At 37.4% G+C, this 16,807-nt stretch overlaps 1 long non-coding RNA gene across 2 annotated transcripts in view; it reads right to left on the bottom strand.

Annotated features, from left to right (window-relative positions):
• The window catches only part of LOC148126295 (uncharacterized), a 118,891-nt gene that overhangs the window by 69,211 nt on the left and 32,873 nt on the right, over positions 1–16,807 (bottom strand). The window contains exons 3-4 of one of the 2 annotated variants that reach the window (XR_015742592.1): positions 7,087–7,250; positions 354–475 (exon numbers count right to left, since the gene is read on the bottom strand). This is a non-coding gene — a long non-coding RNA (uncharacterized LOC148126295). Of the gene's footprint in view, positions 1–353; positions 476–7,086; positions 7,251–16,807 lie in introns of those variants that run through there. The other variant, XR_015742593.1, reaches the window with a different exon arrangement.

Genomic DNA, 16,807 nt, shown 5'->3' with positions numbered 1-16,807 from the left:
ACAGGTAGGACATTGCAATGTATGATTTTATATACCATACTTAGATCAGACCGAAGATGGCGTAATTCAAGGTTTTCTAGTTCCAGAATTTCAAGTCTGCTGGCGTAAGGTATTCTACAATGAGTAGAGGAGTGGAGAACTCTTCCTGTGAAATATTTTATAATATTAATATTTATAACAAAATATTTATAATATTAATATTTTATAATATATAATATTTTATAAATAAATATTTTATTTATACTGCACCTCTTATCTTCCATGACTCTTTCTGGAAACTTTACAATAGTGAGAAGAGATGTGTTTTGTATGAGGGATTTTCCCCCATATTCATTACTTTTACTTGCCTTATCTTCTGGGGACCGAGCAGCAGAAGATGGCTTAACAGCATCCGTCTGCACAGAGACTGTGTAAGAAATAGAGGGAGAGAGGCGATCTCTCTCAGAAAGACTTAGCCGATACCCACTGTGACTTCCTGCAATGGAAAATGAGGAGTTTTGGCTTTGAAACCAAGATTTTGGGAAGTTATAATACTTATTATAGATAGTTTTCTAGACACCTGGAAAGTGAAATAGCCTAGTCCCACGAACCCGCCAAAATTATATTGTATAAAATTATACAAATTATAATTATATATCATACAAATCACGTGACAAAGAACATTAAAAGTTATTCCTAAATAAGGGACATTTTAATTCCAAATAAAGGTTAATGTCTAGGGCCCAGTAGCACTGTAAAGTCCATCGTGTTAAAGTTAAAAATCTGAAAGGCAAGTGATAGAAAAGAGTTTTCCTCCTGGTTTCACACTATTTACTTGGAACTTTATCTTTATGACTTGAAGATCTTAAAAAGATTAAAAATTGGATTCTTCATGTCTTACCTGAGGAGCAACTCTGCATTGGACTGTATCCTTTCCTTGTTTTTAAAAATCTTTTGGATGAACATTATATTTATCTACAGTCACAGAGAAACTTATATGCAATAGATTTCCCCCCAAAAAACATTGGGATGATGAATGCATTTCAGAGCAGAAGCAGTCTTGTTTTCATTCACAACAAAGAACTTAAATTAGTACTCGTATTTGTCTTACAAAATAGTAACGCTAGTTTCTCAATAACCAAAACACAGAAGAAATTCAGCTAGGTTGGCAATACTGAAAACCTTTTTGTTTTTGTTGGATTGGAGTTTTAATATTAGTCCAGATACATAAATTTCAGTTGCTAAGCACAGTACAATGGCTGCCTGTAAAACCTGAACAAACCACAATTGACAGTCATTTAACTATGCTATAGTCACTGCCTCTGATTTGGAATATAATTCATAAAACACTTCAATTTTTCCATGCCTTTAATGAATATGACTGTGGTATAACTAGGGAAAGATGGGAAGGGAGTGGGACATCTTATTAATACAATACAACTCATTCAGATACAAATCAGTTTTTGTGTTGTAATCCTCATGAAGTACTTTTTCCAGCTTTTCTGTCTGAAAAAAATTATAAATTAATCCTTTGGGGAGCCTTCATCTTTTTATCCAGACACTATTCTGTTGTTCTAAGAAGTACATAGACAAACACTTGTGCTTTCTCCCATGCCTGCCCCTGCATACCGAGACTTCTGGTTGCTGATCAGCGGTGTACCTTCCAGTCCCCTAACTGCTATGTTTCTACTTGAACTTTGAACCAAAGGGGTGTGTGTTTGTGTGTGTGTGTGTGTGTGTGTGTGTGTACACTGTATATGTACTCTATATGTATATGTATATTCATAATTATTAGGACTGTTTATTGCACATGGGAGTGTCAAAAAATGATGACCATCTTTCTGATTATCTGCTCCCTATATATTTCTGTTCAGTAATCTGCTATCCATTTGTTCTCTTCTAGATTTCATAGTTCACATTCTAAGCTTGCATATGAGCTATAATTATCTCATAGCTGTTTTTTTTTCCATGGGTTACCTTGCTACCCTTTAGTTTCTGGGAATGAATGAAGGAAGGAAGGAAGGAAGGAAGGAAGGAAGGAAGGAAGGAAGGAAGGAAGGAAGGAAGGAAGGAAGTTAGTTAGTTGATGGTACCATTGCTGACATATTTGTATACCACTAAAACTCTAAATTTTTGAACCAAGGTACCTCAAATGGGCTAATTTAAGTACTTGTCAATTTTTGAGACCAATGACTCCCAAGGGAATGAAATTTGGAGAACCTGTGGCTACTTCAGTGCTGCGGGCTGCTGCTGCCATGCTGGATTACTGCTGCACTCGTGTGATCTTCATTTTCAAAGTTTTGACAGTTTCCCAGACAGTCTTGCAGTTCCTCCCTCCCTCCCTCCTTCTGTTCCCCACCCAACATCAGGCTCTTATTTGCCTGCAGGAAAGAAAAGGGAAAGCGAGGGACATTTTTGATGTCCACTGCCAGCTTCCCACATGAAAACTCAATGGGAAAGCCATCAGGAAGTCAAAAGTTGTTCTCACTCCCACTGCTTTTTTTTGCCTACTGATGATCATTCTTTTTCTCTATTTAGGTAACAAAATAACTCTGAAACAATGACCCTGGGTTATGAGCATGGGTTATCTAGTTTTATTACAAAAGTAACAGTAATAGATATTTTTCCCTTTCTCATGTATCTATAAATGCAATATAAAACAATGAAAATGCAGTAGTGTCCTTTCCAAAACTGAGATCTCTTAAGACAGGCCCTGGGCACCTCAGAGTATTAACTGCTGCTATGGAGTCTAGACAGTGCTGCCCTTGAACTCAAAACCTTCAGCTGGGATAGAATGCAGTAGTGGGAAGAGGAAGGAAAAAAGAAATAATCTTCATTTGCCAACATAAATTCTGAGTAAGTTACTGAACAACCAGATACTTGTCTACTGATGCCTAAATAATGTCTTAATGCTTAAAAAAAAAAACTGAAACAGAAGTGAACAACGGGTTAGGCATTCCTTTGTTACACTTGCTCCAGATACGGTATTTGAGTTTCCAGAGCTCAAGAGTGTACAGAGTAACATTTACAGCAAATACTGAAGACATTTGTTTTTATAAAAAAACAAACCAAGCCAAGAGTTTTCTTTTGAGCTCTAAGTAAAACTGCATATGACTGCAGGAAATCTGCTTGGAGCTATCAACTCCCTTTATTTGAACTGTGGCAAGAGAAGGGACCTTCTTTGCCTTCTGCCAGCCAGGCCTGGTCTTGATCTGTCCATACAGCTATACAAATAACAAGTCAAATCCCCCCTTTGAGCACACTGTTCATGGGCTGCTATTAGAGGCATCAGGTCATAGAAGCAGACAGTGGATAATCAAAGACTGCTGGTGTAGCACCAGCCTGCTACTCTACTTCCAAGGAAAGGGCTCTTGAAAAAGGAAATGTCACATCACGGTGTGAAGATAAACAGGGGTATGTCTTTGGAGGAGAATGCAGGGCCTGGAAACAGTGTCAGTGCAAATGATTTTGATTCCCCCAGTGTCATGAATCGTGGAGTTGCAAATCCTTTTTAGCTAATTGCTATCAGCTTGTGAGATTTTTTCCTCCCCCTTTCCCATGTTCAATATCAATTTTCAGGGCCAAGGGAGATAAAGCTTTTCCCCTGAGTCTATTGGAGAGTCACCAGTAATAAAAGAAAAGGGGAAAATACTCTTGAGCTAGCACCAATAAGCTATTTAAAGAGGAACGACATCTACTACAGAGCTGCTGGTGTCAACCAAAAGAAACAATGTTCGGGAAAAGAAATCCAGGCATAGCCAGTTTTAGCAATCTGCCAGAAAGCCTATAAGCTCCATTTGAAGACTACCCCTCTTAGTTAATTTGCTGATCATTCGAGTAAGCAGAAAAAGAGATTTTCATATTCAGAAATGCTAAAAAGAGCAATGATACTAGATCCGCCCCGACTACAAGATTAGGTTTACACGCTAAATCCAGAAATTTGTAAAACAGCCTGATTCAACTTGGAGACTCTTTGGAAGCTGGCCAATTTGACTCAGGGCTGAATCAGAAAGCTTTGTCCTTTTCTTTGTCTATTACTGGAAATGAATCAGTGGGTTTGGGTAGAAATGAAATTGGATGATATTTGGCAACACTTTAGTATTTTCTGAGCAGATACTATCTCCTAAATTTCAGGATGCATGTAGAATTTTAGTGCTAGGCTCCTTTATAGGTTGATCTTGTTTGTAATGAAAAAAAAATGTTGTAAATAGCCTTTGATCTTTTGTTAGGCTAAAACTTGCCAAATTTCAAAAAGATAAAGTCTAGGAGGTTTTGTAGAAGGAGATTCCTTATGCTATTGAATTTTTATTTTGCATTTTTTAAAGATAAACTTTTACTAAGGTGACTAATGAACTGAGGAGCAGCACCTACTCTCTGGTGGTGACTAATGCTGAGCTTCAAATTAGGTACTACACTGAGAGATCAGCCAGATGAGCAAGGAAGGCAAGTAACAACTGCAAAGCAAAAAAGTGAGAGGCAGCAATCTCAGATGCAAGCATGCTTTGGGACACCCATCAAGCGCTGCTACTTTACCCAACATCAGGCAGACAGAAAAAGAGGCAGATGGCTAACTGTAAAAAAAAGTACTAGCTTAACCAAGCAGGCAAAGCACATTATGTCATCCATGAACAAGCAAGGAATCTGGAATTCTCCTGTGTGAGCTGCCCATGATAAACAGAGAAGCAATGAATTGGGATTCAGCATATTCCATACAAGATATCCACATTTCTACCCTAACTCTTTGGCAATTCATTACCGCTACCACATCAACCAGTATCGTGCAATTGTAAAAAAAAAAAAAACAATAGAGAAATGCAGGATTATATTCTTGAATAAGCAAGGAATAATGTTAGGCATCCCTATGAGGCTATAATTAAGACCATGTATCAAGATATAAGCAATATAGAGCTTGAACAGAATCCTAATAATGATAGAAAATTGATAACCGCTGGCTTGATTTATCAATGGTTCTTGGTTTTGACGTTTGTTTTGCAGTGAGGTCGCTATCGATTCTATCACAGAGTTTTCATGTCCCTTATACTTGTTGCTGCTACCTCTGCTCCTCTTTAGTATTTGTACTATGCACTAGAGAGGGAGGGCAATAATAACAAGCAGAGCAACAAGATCTTGGCCCCAGTGGCCACAAGTCTTCATTCATTTATTTGATTTACCCTCCACCATAATGGATTGACTCTCAGCAGCTTATAAGGTATGCAACAATGACAAACATCTAGGCAAAATATCAAAATAAATTACAAAAAGGAAATATTTAAAATGATCCAAATGATGGGGTGCAATAATTAAATCATGAAAATGCTTTTCAGAATAAATTATTTTTTAAAAAATAATTTTTGAAGGCTACTAGGAAGGGACAAGTCTAATGTCCAAAAAGAACCAATGGAGTCACCATAAAGAAGCAGCAGCAGCATCTAACCTTGGCTCCCTTCACCTCCTGGAAGTGCGTGTAATAGTGTGTGGGAATGTCCTTGAAAGTTGGGGGTGCAGGGATAGGGGGAGAAATGCTATCTAAATAAGGAGAGGGAAGGAGGTTGCAACTGCCTAACTGGCAGAGAGAAAAAAATCAGAAAGGATCTTCCTTAACTTATCAGGTTGTAAAAAGGGATGGTGGGAGATTTGCACTTTTAGATATGCAAGATTCTGTTAAAGTAGTCATACAATAAAGTACAATTTGGTCTGTTCGTGTCTGCTCTACATGGTCTTATGAGTCTCCTCTTTTTCATCTCCCACTTGGTATCCTTTCTGCCCAGGCTGGGTGAATCATGTCCCTTTATTTTTCAAACCCCTGCATATAATACTGCAAAGCTTCTCTTCCCTTTGTTATATTTAATGTTATTTTAAACCAGCTTAAATAATGCTTCATTGTTTCCGTGAAGCTGCTATTTCAAAAGCAAAAGGTCCAGTGAGGAGGTTTGCAAATCTCTGATAGTCACTTCCTGAACAAGCATCAGCCCTGCACACCTCAACCATATGCTGTTGTTGGAGAGCCTTTGGGGAATCATTCCATGTGCCAGGATCAGGCCATCAGACTGTGAATTTAATGGGTGGTTGCTAAATAGAGCTTTTTGAAAAACAACAAAATAAATGGCATCCTTTTCCTCCTCAGGGGATCCAGAGGCAGTGGCTTTGGCCTTTGAACATCTTCAAGTCAAGCATCAAGAAAAGGTGATGAAGGTTAGGGAGGCTCCCCTGACATTTAAAGCCCTGGCATCAGCCTTAGCAATTATGGACCACCTTTCTAGCAGATGGTAATTGAAAAGTGCGACCCACATGGGCTCCAGTCAATAATGGCGTCAGCATACAAATGACACTCAAGCTCCTCTCCCTCACCGTCCCCTGTTCTCGCTCTTCACCTTTTATCCTTCACAGCATTGTGACTTAATCCACTCTAATGAGGTGAGCTTTGTTGCCAAAAAGACGGCAGCCACCACAGCTCTCTCCTGGCACCACGGGGCTTGCAAGGAAGTCAAAAGAAAAGAAGCGACTTTATACGTCTTCCAACAAGGAGGACAATGTAGCCTTTTGAAAAGTTACTGCCCTCAGCCTCTTTCCCCCTTCCATCCCCACACAGGAAGACTTTCAAGCTTGATAAGATGTGGCCATCATTAAGGTAACATCAAGCCAACGGGACCAAGTAGTTATTGCATTGTTGTACAGGCTTCACTTAGCTTGAAGCCCATTGCAGCCAACACGTGCCGCTCTTTACAAACAGTAGGGTGACAACAGGCGCTGGTGAGTATGTGAATTTCCAATATCTTTTTCTCCTCTATCTCATCCATCTGTATTACTGGAGTCACAGTAACCCTTTGTGATGTTGGGAAAGTGGCAATATTATTTCACACACATCCACATAAAGAAAACTGCACAGGAAAGAACATTTCTGACAGGCCAGTTCAATATTAAATCATAACAGAAAATATAAATGTTCCTGGGAACAAATCTGTCTTCCCTCTAGGAACCAGTAGACCTTATTCATTTGGTATATTCTCGTGGAAGGTGAAACATAATGTGTTAAATGGATGTAAATAACTCCTGAACCCATTTCACTGTGTTTTTATGATGAGATTTAAGTGGTATAATTATACCTACTTTTCCAAGTCAGTTGTCACAGATTTCCATTATATATGCCGATTTGTATTTTTCTCTTTTTACTTTCCTGTGTATTTTATTTTCAGTTTCATTCTCTCATTTTCATATCCCAAAGACACCATTTGGTTATTTTAGGCACATCACTCTCTTTCAGCCCAACCTACCTGTAACAATAAAATGAAAGGAAAGAGTTACCAGGGAAAAAGTAAGATATCAGTCAATCAAATAAATATTTCTTGCCCCTTCTTTCATTTCCGATGCCAAAATTGTTAGGATCAGCCATCCAACTTGCAGTGACTAAATCATTCTTTAGTTGACTTTTCAAATGAGCAACCACACAGAATGACTGGGAACATGGCTCAGTGCAAAGGCACACAATTTTATGCAGGAGGCCGCAGATTCAAATCATGACATTCAATTAAGAGATTTAGGGGTACAATCTGAATATCTTCATAACAATTACATAATGACTGAATAGGGGTTTCTTGCCTCCCATCGCAGCTCCATATTGTGCAGTTGATTTTATACATCATATAATCTAGTTAATTGATAATATGTTACCTCACTCTTGAAATATTAAGCTATTTAAAAAGAGCTGGGATGTTCTTTTTAGCAACTTTTGCTCTGTATAGAAATATTTTCTTGTATCTATAGCATGTGCCAGTAAGAATGAAAAGAAAGCACAAATGGGAGAAAGAAGACAGGCAAAGGTTTTTGGCTGTACAAAACATACTGCTCCTTTATATAATAGTGCAGTTCTCTGCTTGTTTACTCAGATATAAGCTCAAAGGTGGTCAACTTGCCCTATTTCCAGGTAAAGTATAGATTACTGCAACCTTATTAATTCATTTGTTTTTTGTAAAGTCACTGCACAGAACAGTTATCTGTTTTGTAGAGGTAGTTTTGCAGGTAGTTTTGTTGTGCAGGGGATTATGGTTATTTTGTTTATCATATGATGTCTGAATTGGTAATTTTTCATACGATTCCTCATAACCAGAACACAGCAGCCACCAGCAAGGATAATAATCCTTAGTGTACTAAAGTTGAATATTTACCTTTTTTAAAAGAGAGACAGAGTGGAAAAAATTCTTTCTTGCTATAATTAGTTTTGGGGCAAGAAGCTAAAGTGGAGAGTGTTGCTCTACTGTTAATTAATGTTGTCGTTTTATGAATTGATAATAAATACAGAATTAGCCATTTTCAAAATGAAAAGAGCAAGATAAAAGTTAAAGACAATGGGAGGGGATTACAGCGCAGGATCTTAAGACACTGTATACACAACCAAGAAAGGCAGAGAGGGAGAATCCTGCCTCTCCTACTCCTTGGACCTCCCTTTCTTTTCTTCAGCCCTAATCTGATTTTTGCCAGATCCTTTTGATCTCCCAGAGGCAAGCAAGCAAGGTCCACCATTACAGATGGAGTAAATATGGAGATTAGCCTCTTCTCGTACTGCATTAGCTGCTAATACCTGATTAAGTCCCCCGAATCAAGCAATTGTCTCAAGCTTTGGCTACCAGAGAGGCAGAGCACAGAAGGGGGCAGGATGAAGGCTGATTTTGTAATGGATCCTTATTTTATCCCAGTGCTCTAAGAAGATTAGGCCTGGGGGTGTCACATTAGCCGTGATCTCTGGGCCTCTGGTTGTCTCTTGCAGTTTTCAAACGCCTCAGCTTCAGCCTTAGAACAAACAGTCCGCTTGGACTCTATGGCCCCATGTTGTGGCATGAATAATCGCAAGTAGCAAAGTGTCTCTGAAGCTTTCCAAATGCAAGGCAAATTCGCTAGTTTTGCTGGTGGGAAAAAAAATATGTGATTTGCAACAACACAGCAACCTCACTATGCAATTTAGACTACAAAGATGGCATTTGTCCACATCTTCGGAGAAAGGTTTCAATCTGAGAATATCATCTGAAGCATACAGGTTGTTCTCCCCCACTCCCCTTTCTATCTGTCTTCACAACAACTGCCCTGTGAATTAGTTTTGGATGAAAATAAGTGACCATAGAAACCCCATGATCAAGAAGTGGTGAAAACCCATATCTGCTCTGCAGTATCAGAATCATATCAGTCCCACCAAGTAAGCCCTTTTCCTGATTGTGCAGGTGGGTTAGGCCAAGAAATGATGCCTGGCCCACATTTGCTGTTTCTTGACACTTCCATTCACTACATGGTCTTTTTTCTTTTCTTTTGTTCCTTTCAATCATGTTCCAATTCTCAGAAACTGCCTGGACAAGTTCTACGGTTTTCTTGGCAGGGCTTTTCAGAAGAGATTTGCCATTGCCTCCATAATCAGCTGTTTGTTGTTTTAAAAAAGTATATAACATACATTTAACTAAGCCAATCAATCAGTATGTCCACTGATCTGTTTTTCTTTTCTTTTTCCTTTAGCACCTTTGAGTCAGTCTTGAGTCTTGATGACTACATAGAGCTGTGCAATCTTCTTAGCAGCATTTTTCAGAAATGGGTTGCCACAGCCTTCTTCCGATGCCTGCGAGAGGGTGACTCACCCACAGTCACCGAACTGGCTTGGGACTTAGAGAGGACTGGAACTCATGGGACAGTTTCTGTTCCATTGTCTTCAACCATAATCCCATAGTGGCTCTCAATTATTTCTTTTCCTTTTATCAGTAAGGAATTACAAAACTACATATCATACTATTTTTCTGCCTTGTTCAAGACTTTCCATTTCTGTTGCAGAGTGCTTGAACTTAATCATGAAAGGATATAGAAAGCTGAAATGCATATGTCTGATTATATTTAAAAAAACAAATAAAAGAACAAAAATAACAAATACCAGAGAGATTATTAGGTCAAGCCATATTTTCCTCATTTCCTTCCACTTTTATTTTTTCGTGTGAAGTAAATTTTTATTGGTGAAGGCAGGAATCAACTAGAAGGTACAACCAAAAATATAACATCACTAATATAATCAAGAATATACAAAACAGTAATTAACTGGGTAACATTTGAAGGAACTAAAGCCATAAAATATTTATATAGAACTAATTCAACTATTAACATATCATTAAATCTAGTCACATAGTCCATCTATTACTCCACCTTTCAAGTTTTAATACCTTGTATTATTTGAGTACTTAAATTCTTAATATTCTATTATTTAGATGTCTTAGAATAATTATAGATAGTTAATATTTTATACTATACTATATTAATTACAATGTGTATGTTGTGTGATTTTAGTATGCTATTATGCTATATTAAATACAGTTTTGGATATCAATGTTACAAGTGTTATGATTATGATTCTTCTAATTAATATAACATTAAGAATGAATACAAAAATAAAGAAAGCACATACACCAAGGTATTTGTTTTATGGTAAGGATCTGTGAACCAAATAAACCATCAGCTGAAGATCGGAGTCCAGGAAAGAAAGGAAAGAGTGGGTGTCTGTCAATGAGAAAACAAACTACTCACAAACTCTGTCGGACTTCAGCACAGCCACTGAAAAGATAACTTTCTCTATAATTAAAAATATGCTGAAACTAAGCTAGAAATGAATGAGCTCAGCTGCCAAGCATGATAAAAGTATGGAAACACATAGCTTCAAACTGATACCAGAAGGATGCAAAGACCTTTGCAGAAATGCCCTAAACAATGTCAGACCCAATATTTCTTAGCTTCCTAAGTGGAACTACTGCCAATCATCCTCAGCCCATATGATAAGATAGTTGCAGAACCTGTTTATGGTTAAAGGGAATGCGGAGACCATCATCCTTTCCAATGCATAACAAAGTTGGTGAGTCTGCAACTCACAGTATAGAAGTTGCAATTTCTGACTAAATGAAAAAAGGGGGAAAATGGCACTGCTGTATTTCTCCAGGCTGCTTAAAGTAATTCAAATTGGAAACAATTTCTAACAGGCAATTTCTGAGTTAGATGAAGACAGCAACTTTAGGAAAACACAGTGCTTAACAAGGTTACTCTACTTTAGTCTTTATCTGCTCTCTTTCCCTATCAGTTTCTATAGACAGAAACAAAATGTATCTAAGAAAGGATGGGTGAATAGATAGAGGCTGATGTATTCTAATATCCCCTAGATTACTTATAAGTAATTTAGATTTGCAGGAATTGAGTTTTGTTTTTGTTTTTGTTTAATATTAAAACCTGAACTCTACTTATCAGAGGTAAATAAAATTATATCTAAGGGCAGAGAGTGCAAGGTGCTAGTTCAGAGAGAAAACCCAATTCCATATTGGTCTTCATGAATTCCAGTATTCACACCTGGAATACTGCATCCAGGTTTGCTCACCACATTACAAAAAAGATGTTAAGATTTTGGAAAAAGTGCAAAGAAGAGCAACTAAAATGATTAAAGGCCTGGAGACAAAACATAAGAAGAATGATTGCAGGATTGGGTTTGGCTAGTCTACAGAAAAGAAGGACTAGGGGGAACATGATAACAGTATTCCAGTATTTGAGAGGCTACCACAAAGAAGAGGGAGTCAACTTATTTTCCAAAGCACCAGGGAGCAGGACAAGAAACAATGGATGCAAACTAATCAAGGGGAGAAGCAAGCTGGAATTAAGAAGAAATTTTCTAACAGTGAGAACAATTAACCAGTGGAACAGCTTGCTGTCAGAAATTGTGGGTGCTTCATCAACTGGAAGTTTTTATGAAGAGACTGGACAGTTACTTGTCTGAAATGGTATAGAGTCTCCTGCTTGAGCAAAGATTGGACTAGAAGAGCTTCTGGGTCCCTTCCAGTTGTATTCTGATTGAACTGTTTTCAAGACACTGAGAACTCTGTCCAAGCTACTATTCTGACAATCTATTTTGGAAAAGCATACATAGATGTAGATTTTTTTTTTATTTAAAAAATATAAGTTATCCACAAAGAAGACCACATTTTCTTCCGGTGAAGAAATATATTGATGTGCTACCTATGCATTGATGAACCTGGTCATTAATTCATTTCTGATAGAGAAATGTTGCATTCCAGGTAATTTGTTAAGAAGTTCCTTCTACTCTGGTATGGTCCAAGCAATGACTCTTTTAAAAAGTATAGAAGAAACTGCTCTTTTAAAATCTGGCCATTTGAATTCTCTTTCTCCTTAAACATAGAGTTTTGGGGATAAGAATGAAAAGTATTTTCTTTGGCTTATGTTTGGAAGACAATTATTAAATGTATCAACTTTCTTTCCTGTTAGATATATATAACAGGACTTTTCAGAGGCAAAAAGAGTAGGGCAAGGGAAAGAACGTGTAAGTAGTCCTCAAATACACTCACAACTGGGAAGCATTTTCCCTCTTCTATATCAATGGGATTGTCTATGATGTGTGAAGAGATGAATGGGTGTACACAGTTGGTGCACATATATGAACATATGCATGCAACTCTGCATTTTATATACTACCAATTGCCTTGGCTTAAATTTGCACATGGATTAACAAAATAGAGTTAGCAGAGCTGACATTATATTAATGGATCAATATTAGTTACACCAGAAGGAAATGGCAACATTTGAGAGTTGTACAAATGCACAGTAAATCTTTCTTAACACCATTATTATTTGTAAATTGCTTAAATGGATATTAGAATTTAGCAGCTGCCACATTAAAGATTAATATTTTCAATAAAATCCTGGTTCTACAAGAGATATTAGAGTTATCTTCTAGGGGTTTTTATGTGAAAAATAGGACACACATTACTCAGTGGAACAACTGAAACTTGTTTAAAGGAGAGATAAGGTAATTTTCAAAGAATAATTTCAAGGAATAATCTTGTTCGCATTTTGACAGCAGCTGCAATTATTTGTCCTGCTATCATCACACTGACATTTTTATGAACTATTCTGTCCAAATTTAATATATGATTTAGTTCAATTTATTCAATTGAGTTGTTTAGAAGACATTTTTTTAAAAAATCCTCAGAAACAGGCTAATAATGGGTATCAGAATGCCATTAAGGTAAAGCTTTTCCTATTAACAGGTCTTGATCAATGTGAATATTGATTCCTTTAATTAACAGAGATTATAAGATTTAGAGAAAAGATCACTGATATGAGCATTTTTGGTAGTACATTAATACTATTCTGCATTAATGGCATTTCCTGAATCTTTGACTTCATCTTTCAGATTTTGCATATGAAAGATTGATAGGGTTGTTCCATATTTAGATTCTGTTGAAAATACATTTAAAATTTGACCTTGTGACCCTTATGATTACTTAGACATAGTCCTTCTTGATCTGTTGCCAATTATTTCTGCTTCTATTCTTCTCCTCCTCCATCTCCTCTTTTAATCCCTATGTTGGACTACTCTGAGAGCCCTTAGCAAATGAATGTCTTGCCATTTCTGGTTATACTTCTATAGCTGTTTCCTTAGAATATATGTAGTTGGTGATTTCTCAGACCAATGTGTCCTTTAATTTGTTTGTGGATTTTATGTCAAATTTGGCCATTTTTTAATTCAGTTCTGATTTTAAACCCAAGTGGAGACTTGATGATGAATCATATTCCTGCATTTTCATACTTCATTTTTTTTTTACTTTGACCAGTTCCTTTGACAAGCCCCCCAGCCCCGCTTCCAACACAAGGTTGGATGTCAACCCATTTTAGATATCTAATTGGTTAAAGGCTCAGCTCTTAGTGATCTAGAGGGAGAATTCAGTTTCTGGGGGCCTAGAGAAAGAAGTATTTTCAGTGACGTGCTAGTATCATTATTCATTGACAGAATTGATTCTGAAATTGTTTTACACCCTGAGCATGGCCACTTCCCTTAACATCCCTATGAGATACACAATCCCCACTCTAGGTGGTCCAAAGTCAGTACTGAGGCAATGTCCCAGCTATGAACTTCCCATGAAGTGTCATTTCTTCAAAAGTTGATTGAGCTAGCAAAGAATGACCATGAAGTCTTAAACCCTTTCTATCCATACTAAAGCTCACACAAGAACACCTAATATTTAGATCTACTCCAGTGGGAAGGAGGCTTACAGGGAAACCTTTGAACTCCAGAGACAAAGAATGCATCTTAGACAAAGCAGCTTAATAACTGCCTTTAGAAACATCAAACAAAAATGATGACTGAATGTATGCCTTAGTTTGTTCAGGATGCAGAGTTCTTTAAGGGGAGAAGAAACTGTAGGGGTAAAAGTCTGTTTGGGAAATCATGGTGTGGACAGCCCAAAAAAAGCAATCACCAACCTTTTAGCATTTAGTTACCAGTTCAGTCCCTAGGCAAGCCTTTGGCACCTGAAACTGAGTTGCCTCTGAGACCTGTGTTAGATAGTTTTAGGGTGTATTCAGCAAGCTGTCTAACAATGCTACTGTTTATCTGCCACTAAATGACTTTTTCCAAGCCTTGCTGTCACAGAATCTGAGACACTTAAACTAATTTCTCAGCTAAAAATATGCAAAGCTGATGATGTCGATCTATTCTGATCTGAACTATCTGAATCTAATGCAGAATGGTGGTCTCCTGTTTCAGCATGTTTATTTGCTAGTATGGGGCAAATCGGTGCAGTTGCCCACTGTTTAGAATCACTCAATAACCATTTCAATGTTTCAAAAGTGGGACAGGTCTAATCCAGACAATTAACACTCAATTAGTCTGCTCAGAATAATCATCAAAATATATGCTAGGCATCTCTACATGAAACTGAAGGATGGTTGAGCCAAGAAAAGATTTTATCTGTAGGACCAGCCAATTTTCAGCCCGGCTTCTCGATCTTTGATTAACGCATCACTTCGCAACATTTAGCCAAAAATAAATAAATACTCTAGATTTCCCTGAGGGAACCTCTATACTGCCTTCATTGACTTGAAGGTGGCTTTGATTCAATCTCCTGGGAGTGACTATGGCTGCCTATTCTATTGATTGCCAGTTTCTGCAGCTAATTAAAATGCTACATGAAGATTCTAAGATGCAAGTTAAATGCCTTGTCAATGGTGCTGTTAAATCCCATATAAATGTGAGTCAGGAGAAAGTGCATTCTGAACCCTTCCCTCTTTTATTCAACTTTCATGTTACTGGGATGTTCAGGTCCTCTGCAAATGTTGATTTCACTTTGCCTCCCATAACTAAATCAGAGACCAATTTTCACACTCCTCTATACAGATGCTTTCCCTCATCTGAGTTAGCACTATATCGCAGCCTTTGGGCATTGACTGGAAATAAATTGTTCCAAAATAAAGGGTTTTATTTTTTTAAAAAACTAAGGAACATTGCCAACATATGTGGAAACCCAATGGCCATCCCACTAAACAAGTAACTTTTAAAAAAATCTAAGAGCCTATTTCCAATCATGCTGTTTGTGTCAAGCTTACCAAGCCAATATAAAGTTATCACTGCAGTCATATATATTACCATTATTAACGCTTCCAGTGCTAATGTGTTGAGCAGTTAGGGGTCCAGTTCTGTGCTTACTCTGATCCCTTACATTTTGAAATCTTCCAGTCCAAATTCATAAGTTGCTTCTTATTAGTTGCTTGCTCCACTCCAAGTCCATTTCTCTGGCTAGAATCTGGCTATCCCATTTATAGCAGCTTAAATGAGAAGCTGTCACCTGAAATATTGCTAAAACACACTCTCCAGAGCAAATCATTGGCCCAAGTTACTTTAACAGATATGTTTACTGATTTAGAAGAAGACCACTGCCAATTGACCCTCCTATGGTTTTTCTGTTCCATTACAAATATCACTTAGAATAGACTAATCTGTGCAAGTAGATAAATAGAAAGTCCTTGATCCAGATATAGAGAATGGCAGATCTAAAATTCCATCTTACTTGCTCAAGGTCCTCTTTCATAGTCTTTTTACTATCTCCAATTATATCTGTGGAATTACTTTTGTTACACACAAAAGAGTACTCACATTAGCAAGTCTCATTGCCTCAGCCCTGATATTGGTGAAGGGGAGATATAATAACATCTCTTATGCAAAACATGTATGCATCTTTTCTGACACGACAATCAAACCAGGAGGCTGTGATTATTTTGCTGTCCCCTCTATTTTGCTTGGTGTGCAGAGCTCCAAACCCCTCTTCTGACTCTGGATAGGCTGATCTGAAACCAAAGTTTTCACTTTTTACCTGCTGTTCTCCTCTGAAATTTCTAAGAATATAAGTTTTGCTTGATTCTCGTTGCTATTGGAAGGTTCTAGATTTGGATCTTCTGCTGCTTAAGCATGCTGAACCTCTTTATCTTTATACTGTATTCTATTTTATTCTAGTCATCCTATTCCATTTTTACACAGAACAGTAGACTATTATTGCTTCTTCTGCAACCTGCTTCTTCTTGTGCCCTTTTGGAGGTGGGCAGAGAAAATCAGAATGGAGATATCAACATAACCAGAGCAAGGTTTTGTAGGGGGGGAAAGTGCTTTACAACCAAAACCGTCCATTAACAATTGGCCAAACAGTATGAATAAATCTGTAGCCTTGGGGAAAAAAATTTAAAAAGGAAACTGGAGGACAAGAGGAAAATAGTTTGGTTTGATGACTCCATAGCTATTTATTGAAGCCAAAAGGTAAGGATGGCTTTTTAGAGACCTGAACAGTGCATATCTGTTGCAAAATTTCTATCACTAAATACCAAAAGTGGTTCTGAGGCAACTAACACAGCATGTTGAAATAGATGAAATTTTGGTATGTTGGATTTTATCTTCATATGCTGCATAATTTAATTTTCTTTTAACATTTATAAGAGCCAGGTAATTAAATCCAATGAGATTTCTTTGATTATTTTAACAACATCA

This window comes from Pseudonaja textilis, chromosome 3 (genome assembly GCF_049901715.1).
Source record: "Pseudonaja textilis isolate UNSWEBS1 chromosome 3, rPseTex1.2, whole genome shotgun sequence".
Lineage (NCBI taxonomy): Eukaryota > Metazoa > Chordata > Lepidosauria > Squamata > Elapidae > Pseudonaja > Pseudonaja textilis.
This window is presented reverse-complemented; position numbering and strand designations above follow the sequence as displayed.